General features: G+C 34.0%; 1 non-coding gene across 1 annotated transcript; it reads right to left on the bottom strand.

The window, feature by feature from the left end:
• Positions 1 to 1,724: 1,724 nt before the first annotated feature.
• On the bottom strand, positions 1,725 to 1,796 carry TRNAP-AGG. The gene has a single exon. It is a non-coding gene; the product is annotated as a tRNA-Pro (tRNA).
• Positions 1,797 to 10,618: the final 8,822 nt, after the last annotated feature.

Genomic DNA, 10,618 nt, shown 5'->3' on the forward strand with positions numbered 1-10,618 from the left:
ATAGTACAACAAACCAACAAGACAAGAATTGACTCATAAGATGGGCGGTCAGGGAAACGATTTCATTTATGTTATCCGCCAAGGAAATGATCAAGGAATTCAAATCCTGAATAAAGTACTGTAGGCAAGCGAAGCTTTTGAAAATGAAAGCGTGTAGAACTCATATCCACTTTCTCTTCGATTCGTAAACTTCGGATCTGATTTTCCTTTCCTCTCTTGGTGACTGAGAGACAATTTAGGCCTGGCGTGCATCCGATTCGGTCAACAATAAGGTACAAAGTGGATTGATTAAATGGGCTTGAAGTTCCATTATCGTTAGGTCGAAGATCTCTACTAGGTTTAACGCACTTTGGTAGTTGCGAATGTTGGCGTAATCGAATGTGTTTCTCATTCAACATTCTCTCTTACCAAGCACTCATACTCGCCAGGGTTGAGGAGACAGTCTGTGAGCTAATTGGGTTTCAAGATTGCGTATACGCGAAAAGAGCTTGCTTTTGACTTTCTCCTCGGCGTTTTGTGCCCGGTTCTAGTTTCAGGAAAGGGTCTGATCTCTTTCATTGGAGCACATTGATGCCGAAGGAGTCTTCGGAACCGGTGGAGAGGCTATGATGACTTCAAGCTATTCAAATAGCATGACTGATACTGCAAAGAAAGGGTATCTAAGTCACACTAGTGGAATAGCTTTTTCATAATAATTATCTCGATATATGATACAAAAAACCTGCCTGATGACTGATAAGGTAAGGGGTTTCAAAAGACAAAAGAATGACAATTCTACGTGTGCTTTTTTTTTTTTCAGTGTGCGCGGTTCGCCTGCCTTCCTGACCACGGATAGGCTATGGGGCTTTGCACTTCGGCCCATGAGAATACCACATCAAGGTGACAGGATTCGAACCTCTATGGCTCTCTGAAACTTCTTTATCGGTTATGAAAAGTTCCTAGAAAGAATGAACAATTTGAAGAATGAACAATTTGTGTAATGCTCTTTTTGAAGTCGGGCTCGAGACGGTCTTGGTTCAATGTTTAAAAATCACATTTTAAATCATATTATCTTGCTTAATTCATTTTGATATAATATTGTTGGGGGCATTTTGAGAATTGAACTTGAGACCTCTCACACCCAAAACAATAATCATACCACTTAGACCAAATGTTATTGTAGTCAATCTTTAATTCTTAGTTGCTAGTCTATATATGAAATTTATATAAGTTGAAGCAATGCACACGCATTCCTTTGGGTTAGGCGCATTGAAAACTATTTTATTTTTTTATTTTTTTTCCTTTCAAAATTGTGCTTTGTTTTCTTTTGGAGGGGCATTTCGAGAATTGAACTCAAGACCTCTTGCACACAAAGCAAGAATCATACCACTATAACAAATGCCCTTATAATGGACCATATATTAAGTTGTTTATGGAATGTATCATCATTATTTCATTTATTTACTTTGTTAATGAAATCCATGAGCAATTATTATTATATCTTTTAGATCTAGACCGCTGTTAAATTATTTACATAGGGTTTACGATAATTACTGTAGAGAGAAGAAAAAAGAATAGCTGTTAAATTATTTACATAGGGTTTACGATAATTACTGTAGAGAGAAGAAAAAAAAATATAAGTAGTGTAAAAAGATAATTAGTGTAGAAAGAAGAAAAAAGAAACACAAGTATTTAATGATGTAGTACTTGCTTTCTCTGAGGCTCATTTTTGATATATGAACACAGGGGCATTCCAAGAATTGAACTTGGGACCTCTCGCACCCTAAGTGAGAATCATACCACTAGACCAAATGCCCTTTCTAAAAAAAATGCAACATTTTTAATTCCTACTCAATATATTTTTTTCTCTCAAGTTTGAAATCTATTTTCATTGGCGGTTGTTGGACTATAAAACAAAAATTTGATGGTCTAGTATTTTACTTGTAAGTAAGGCATGTAATATTGAATTGTTCTACTATGCAAGTGTTATCAAATAAACTACAACCCAACAAATGAATCAAACTAATCAGTTTGGGTAGGGTTGGATTTATTCGGCTCCGTTCATCAGTTTGTTTGATTTAATTCTTCTATTTTGCTTACAAGAAAATGAAGGTTTTTTGAATGTACCATAGTTTGATTTATGACAAACTCATATGAAATATAATTGCATTAATAGTACTAAGAGTTGGAGTCTATAAACATTTCATGAACTTAAGTGCAACTCACGCTTCATTAAAGACAGATAAACTTTAGTTAAGTAGCTGGAACTTTAAATTACTTCATGTGGAGCTTCAATCACTCTATGTTAGCTACTATCTTTACGATTTACTTATTGGACACGAGTTCTTGGATTTAGGGGATTGTTTTATGTAATTTTCAACTACAACTTATGTTTTCAAATTTTTAGGTCATAATTTAGGCGGTCGTTGTATATTATGGATGAACACTAGAGTTTCTATCCCGTTCACCACAACTACTCTATTTTTTGTTTGAAGGCTATAATTGTCATCTATGTTGTATGGCAATAAAATTTGTTTAGATGAAATTTTAGTTAAAGTTGCATATTTTACTTGTTGCCAGTAAAAAATTTGTTTTTTAGCATAATATGAATTTAGTTGCAGAGTTATTACGAATAAGATGGAGAAAGAAATTTTCTTTAAAATAATAAACAGACCCAAGTTCATCTTTGTTGTTGTCTAATTCTGATTTTGCAAAAAGCTTAACTAATATGAAATATCAAGGTAAATCAAGAATATATCCTACACGTCATTCAAGATGACAATAAAATGGAGTTAAATTGAATGCAGTTTTAGTTTCATGTTAGCAGGTTCAAGATGAAGCATAATTGTATTAATGATATTGAAGAGAAATTCGTGTTTTATTAGAAGAGACCAACTTCATTTAAGGTACTAGGAGTTTAAACTACTCCATTGTAATTTCAAGCACTCCACAATGATTACAAATTTAGGGTTGGCTACTTGGACATCAATTATCAACTTTAGGTTATAATTTAGGTAGTAGCCATTATAATATTAATGAGCAAAAGAGCTACAATTCTTCCATGGACCATATGTGTTATAGTTAAATGAATATATATATATTATGTATGTCGAGGTTTGGGTAAAGAACAAAGTAGTAAAGAACACCATTGTCAACTCTAGAGCCAACCACAACTCATGATGGAGACTGATGCAAAATATTTTAACATCCTTTGGCATCAAGATACAGGAAAGATGAACGCCGTCAAATTGGAAGTTTTATCTGTCTTAAGAGTCACAATGAAAACTCTAATCAAGCTGGAGCCTTGGACTAGGCAAATTGTTTAGTGATAGTTGAAACGGATGACTTCGACGTCGTGTCAGGAATGAACGTCCTGCTGAAACACAAAATTAGTTACATGCCCCTAGCAAAATGTCTAGTAGTAATGAAGTCTAATCCGACGATCATTCAGAAAAACATCCATCAACCAAGAGGGTTGAAAATGATGTCGATACTATAGTTGAGAAAGAATCATAGCCATGATGAATCTACGCTTACTGCTATTGTTGTAATTGAAAAAGGGAGCTCGAGTGAGCCAACCTCAATAGAAACCTTGTTGCCACTAGATGAACACCACGACGCAAAACAAGGTCAGATAATGGATTTATCCCCACCAGGAGGGACAAAAACAAGGTTAGATACTGAAGAAGGGAGACAGAAACAAACCATTGAAGCAACACATGTTCACACAGAAATATCATCTAGACGGATGAAGAGAAGGGTCAGTCTGAAGCGTCAACCACAATAATTTCAAGAAAAATAAAGAGTTCATATAAGTTAAGTTCAAATAAACTTCGAGTTCAAAGCATCAAGAACCAAAGACTTGTGTGAAAATACTATGGACTAGTTAAAATTATCCATAAGATTACGAAGACATCATATAGAATCCAATTGCTCTTATGGATACGGACTAACCTTGTTGTCCACGTTAGTAACTTGAAACGTTATTATTTCGACCAAGAAGACATCAAGCAAAAGCAGGTGGTATGACGTCATACAAATAAGAAAAAGTTTCAAGGGAAGAAAGTAGGGAAGACACGAACATAGAAGACATGAAGACTCAACAAACCGAGAAGTGATTTTCAACAGCACCTAGTAGGTTGGAAGAGACTCCTCATTATGAGATCAGCTGGAAGCGCATCGAGAGACCTAAAGTCAGCCTCATCCAATAAATTGTGTGGGGGCAAATGTCACAGTCATGATTGCCCAAGGCGTGTTGCCTGTGGTTGCATGTTGCATGTCTCAACAATGTTGCATGTTGCATGATTTGTTGTCCAAGGCGGTTATTTGGGCAATGTTATTGTTTACCGATTATTTGGGCGACACGCCTTGAGCAATCATGACCGCCTCATATAGTGGGTTATTTTAATGTTACTTAAATCTCGAGCTATTTAATCGGTTCAGGGTCTTAACTCACAGTTCTTTGGGTTTTTCTTTCATATATCCTTAATTCATACTTGGTTTAGGATTCATATGAAAATCCAAGCGATTTCTACAAGTATTTCTTAACAAAAAGTCCAAGGTAGCTACTTGCCTCGTCGTCGACGTTTGGGACGTCCATTCTTGAGCTTCCAGTATCTGAATTACTTCAAATTTCCTTCCATGTACTCCTTATTGTGTCTAGTTTCTGAAACCATAAGATTTTCTATGAGAATTGGTCTGAAATGGGGTTAAAATTGAGAAAACCCAAGAAAATGTCAAATTTTGAGTTGACTTGGACAGTTCAGTTGAACTGGCCATATCATCGTTTTCTTCCTCTGAACAGGAAGAAGATGCCCATTTTTCGCGTTGCCGCCATTTGAAACTCGGCCTGTAAAGCCACATTTACAGCGTTTCTCTCCTCGATTTCTTCGTGAAACTTAAAGATGGGTATTACAAGGAAGGGCTAGGGATTGATTTGATACCTTCTCGTTGATCGTAGCCTAAGATATTCGCTTCGAAAGTTCATCCAAAATCTGATTTATCGCTGGAGATAAAACAAAGGATTTCTTATTGGGTAGCCGATTCTAGGGGTTTCAAGGCCCTATTTCTTCATTGAACCTCTTCCATATCCTTTCTTCAGGCTAAAGGAATTGGTTTGGAGGAACGTCTTTGAGTGTAATTCTTATTCTATAAAAAAATTTAATGATTTGGGAAGTTTATAAAAATTAGAAAAAGTACCATTTTCTCAATATTTTTTCAATTTTACTTATTCTTTGCTTCTAGATACAACCTAGTAGGGATTATACACTGTCTCTTATTGGAGACCTTGAGTGTTGCAAATTCTCCTCTCCTTTGAAAACTTTCGGTCATCCAAAGTGCTTATTCTAAAATAGGTAAGGGTACAAGGTTCTTATTTGCCTTCTGTTTCCCAAGTGTCTTCTTCTACTCTATGATTCTTCCATAGGACCTTAACAAGAGAGATTTCCTTCATCAAGTTTACTCAACTTCTTCCTCTGAAGCTAGAGGAATCCTTAATTTAAAGGAAAAGAGATCGTAGATAGGAATTTTGACTCTTATCCCCAATTTAATTTTGAAACCTATTTCCTTCAATTTGGCACGCTCTCGAGGTTATTTTTCTTCGTGGTCTTCTATGGAAGCATTCCTTGGAGGTGTAGAAATTTATTGGAATCATTCTTGCTTGACGAGTCATCATGTATCCTCAGATTGGATTTTCAAGTTTTTCTTGAAGTTCTTCAATGGCGGATTGAATTGGGGGAATGGTTTCTGGGCACTTTCAGCCCTCTATTCCTTCATAGAACTTGTGGGTAATCTTGTTCAGAAACTGTAGGAATAAATTTGAAGAGAAATGGTGGAGGATTGCTCTCGAATTTGGAAGAAATCTAAGAGTAGGAGACCCATAATCTAAACGCTTATTGCCTTCGATTGGGGGATCAACCTTTCTCGATTCTTATTCCGTATTGTTGCTCCTACTTCAGACTTTATAGGAGGATTTTAAACCGACATTGAGAGCTCCAGATTCTTCGTTATTTAGAAGTTTGAAGAGAAATGGTGGAGGATTGCTCTCGAATTTAGAAGAAATCTGAGAGTAGGAGACCCACGATATAAACACTTATTGCCTTCAATTGGTGGATCGACCTTTCTCGATTCTTATTTCGTATTGTTGCTCCTACTTCCAATCTTATAGGATGAGGTTAAACTGACATTGAGAGCTCCAGAATCTTCGTTATTTAGAGATCGAACTTTCTGGATACTAGTCGTTGGATGTGATGACCCGTGCGTGTTCGTTCTAGATCATATCACATTTTAGAGGAGATCCGACGGTTGAGATTTCAGTTCGAAATATTTCGCTCGGATGGTCACGATAGATGCTTTGATTCGAATTAGAGTGGCATTTCTGTAATTATCCATTCTTCTAGGGGTATTTTGGTAATTTGCCACTTGTTAAATATTTTATTATTATTTTTCTCGAAAAATCCATAATTTTTCTACAAATTTCTTATTGCTTTTTTTTTTTTTATCATTTTTCCCTTTTTTTGAATCTTGAGATTCCTTCTAGATAACCAATTTCAAGTCTAGAAAGATTCTTGATAATTGATAAAATGACTTTTTTGCCCTTTTGATTTACTTTTTCCTTTCCAATCCTTTTCGAAAGGCCTTCAACTCCTTGAAATCACTCGTTAGGGTACACCAGTGACTTGACTAAGTCCTTTGTTCTTGCTTAATCCTTTAATTTTTTTCCTTTCTATCCTTTGGGTCTTTTACGAGTGGCTTATTCTTATGGGAGATAATTTCCTTCATTTTTGGGTGTTACATATACATACTCGTTACAAACACAAAATAAGAAGCAGACTCAAAAGAAGAACAAAAAATACTAGATTAAAAACAGAGTTTAGTCCATGGCCCACACTCCAAAGTCCGCTCTCATCCATGACCAACTCTTAGTTACTTGAAAAAAATGATAAACATGGAGTGAGTAGAACTTAGTAAGTAGCCTACTAGTAAGTTCTTAATCGCGACCTTTGATATTACTTCTTTTTATGTTTTCAGGATCTTATACTGATCTTGAAAACCTTCTCCTAAAATAACCTTCAATTATCTCCCCATGAACACAATTTTCTCCCCATCTATCTTTTTTTTTAACACTTTTGAGAGTTATTTTTTTTTTTTTAAATTCAACCGTATTTTTTTTATAAAAAAATTATCAGTATTTTTTTTTAGATAAAGTGCAAAGTTCAATGGTATTTTTATTAATTTAGATTATAATTTAAAAAAAAAAATACAAATTTTTTTGGATTAAGTTAATATTAATTTTATTAAAATACATAACACCACATCAAAATTAATTTATTGGGACCAAAATTAAAACTAAAAAATCAATTTATTTTAAACTAAAAAATTAATTTATTTTAAAACTAAAAAGTATACTTCTTTGACTAAAACATCCCTTATCCCAACTATAAAGAATTTAATTCCAAGCTCTTTTCTAATAGACAAACGATTTATTAACCTCTTTTGTAACATTTCACTTTATCAATTTAAGTAGCGTTCAACTATAAATATCTAATTTTAAAGTATTACTCAGCAAAGTAAATCTATTGAAACTATCTATCAAAGGTGTTCCATAATGAGTTGGGGAGAAGTGTTTCTTTCAATTCTAATTTCAATTAAGGATGTCAATGACAAAAAAGTGCAAGAGGCTAGAAGGTTTGTAGTGGAAGAAAATAACAAGAGTCATGAACATCGTTTCGTTTACAAGCTGTATCATGTGTCTTATTCATGGTTACTTAAATCTCGTTGAATTGGTGCGTCTTTCACATCAGAGACATTTGTGCCTTAAACCGAGCTCTTTGCAATAGCGAACTTATTAAAAACTCTTTGCTTGCTGCAACATTTGCTTGACATAATTTGACCAAAGGACGGTATGGACGACCATAGCTCACTGTATTGGTCTCCAATCATGAAGTGTGATGTCGGATCTTTGTGCATACCATATTCATAAACTATAACATGGCAAGAAATTTTTTATGTTTTGACTGGGCATGCCATATTCTGTTGTTCTTATATATCTTTAGTTACGTGTGATTAAAGCAAAGAAGTATAGACATGGTTTCCAACCAACCCTTCCTTTACAGTTAGTTCGACGAATGGGATTTTGTTATCATTTTATCGTTAACCCTTCCATTCGATTTTGTGTTATGATATCATACAGGGAATGAGAAGCGACCTTACTTGGACAAAATTATATACCGTTTGATAATTATTGTTGATAACAAAGATAACTTGAATTATAAGCATTTAAGTTCAAAAGTAACAAATTACTTGTACACTTTTACTTATAATCTTCATATTCTTTATATTACGATAAGGAACGGAGGGATAGAAAAGATACTCATAATATCATTGACCTTTAATCTTAAAAGTAACTTAAAATACTCTAATATTGTGATTCAATCGCCTAGGCCAGAACTAAAAAAATAATATTTTTAAAAGATGGAAGAATTCATAAGCCAAACAAAATATGTATTCAAAGATGAAGAATTCACAACAACAATCACAAACAATATTAATTAGCATATTGTCTTTTGGTTTGTCACATTTTCAAACATGAACAAACCTCAATTTCGAGTCGGTGAGTATTATGGATCATAATCAACAGTACTTTGCAAGTAGCTTTGAGCATTCACAAAAGGTCGAAAGTTTAATTTCTTAAGAATGGTAACCAAATAACCAATGATTATTGTTGAATTTCCAAAAAAATACACCACAAATTTCATTTATAAATACAAATGGAACCATTTATATAAAACCCTGATTATATAATTGCATCTTCACTAACAAACCCACCTCGGAGTGATCATCTTCACCAGAGGCTGCAAATTAAGAAGCCTTCCAGGATTACTCAAAAGTGAACTTTTAAGACAAATGAAGATATATTTGAGCAAGAAAAATCATGTTACATGTGTCTGGGATACAACGGAGACACCATTGCAAGCAATCACTACCACCTGAAGTTTCTTTGATATTGTAGTTGGATCTATGAGACTCATCCCTCAGATGTGAAAGAGTAGTTATATCCAATACTCAGATGTGAAAGAGTAGTTATATCCAACATTCTTACTTGTGTGCCTCTTACAGTACTCTCAACAAATGGATCGCTCGATCTATTCTACTCTACTTTACTTCCTCTTGATAACGGTGTGGTATTGACACAACTCATGTTGCTGATAGTCATCACTTACATCCAAAACTAGAGTATAGCGGTCGACTATCGTCAAGGACTCATTCACCATTTCCATTCCTACCGACGGAAAAGTTTTATTACATTCATTTCTTTCTCCTTTCTAACTTCTTTGTTCTCACATTAAACTTTTTTTTATTAAAAAAAAAAATAAAACGTGAAAAGGGAGAAAGAAGGAAGAAGAAAAAAGAAAACCCTTAATTTTGAAAACTTATCAAATACTATTTGACCGATTTAAAGAAAGCTTGAGAATAATTTATTCTCACGTCCCTCTTTGAAACTTGTTGGATATATATCCGTCCTTCACATGTTGTATCATAATCATATCATATCGTAAAAGCTTCGTGGTTATATCCTTCCCTAATTTATCATAGCCTTAACATCCTTAGACATATCATAGTTGTGTCGTTACCTGAACGTACCTTAGTCATAATATTACAGGAACATATTCTAACGCTATCGTTTTATCAATCTATCATAATCCTATCACTTTCTACCCATAGCCTAATCGTATTGTTTTATGAATCCATCGTGACCATATCCTTTTTATCAATATGTCATACCCATAGCACTTCGATACGTAACCAAACCATAACATTTCATGAACATGTCTTACTAGTATCGTTACATTACGTTTAGTGCATCCTTCTCGTATCCTATCTCAAATATACCATTGAACACATGGTACCGTACGTATTATCATACAATTCACATATTATAACATATCATAAGCATATCGATTCACAAACATTTCACACATATCAATATATATGACACTTGCAGAACCACGGGCACAGTCAACATCAAATATAACCATATGGATGGTAAGGCCACCTACTTGATTAGCTTAGGCTGGTGTCCCCAATTTATCCATAAGAAAGTTCGATTTGTCCTTTGTATTAAAGTCAACCTATATGAACATGACATCAATTTCAATCATTTCTCTAAATTTTATGATGCTCTAGTGTTAGATTTCATGGGAATATTGCATGAGCAAAGTCTTGAAATGTCTATATATCAAAACTGTTTAACACTTTCCAAATTTTGATTTTTGGCTGTTTGTGTTTTTTTTTACTTGTGTTCCTAATCTTACTTCGGTGTGTTTGTTACATTTTTATTTTTTTTAATTATGTTAGCAATTAGCCAATTTAATCAATTCATGTTTTATGTTTATTTATTTATTTTTAATTATGTTAGTGGCTATTCATCGACTTTCTAAATTAAGGATTTTATTTTTTTGTTGGGTCAAAACATCCTAAAGCACAAAATTGAAGTTGTAGTTAGTCAATTATAATATTTGACGTGCTAGTTTTCAAACTACTTTAAATGGGTCTAAAGAAAGTATGAGAATAACTTAGTGTCACTAATCTGACACGTGTTGGGCATGTACTGAACACTTGTTAATACAATGGATACATT

This window comes from Cucurbita moschata, unplaced genomic scaffold (assembly GCF_002738365.1).
Source record: "Cucurbita moschata cultivar Rifu unplaced genomic scaffold, Cmos_1.0 Cmo_Scf00118, whole genome shotgun sequence".
Lineage (NCBI taxonomy): Eukaryota > Viridiplantae > Streptophyta > Magnoliopsida > Cucurbitales > Cucurbitaceae > Cucurbita > Cucurbita moschata.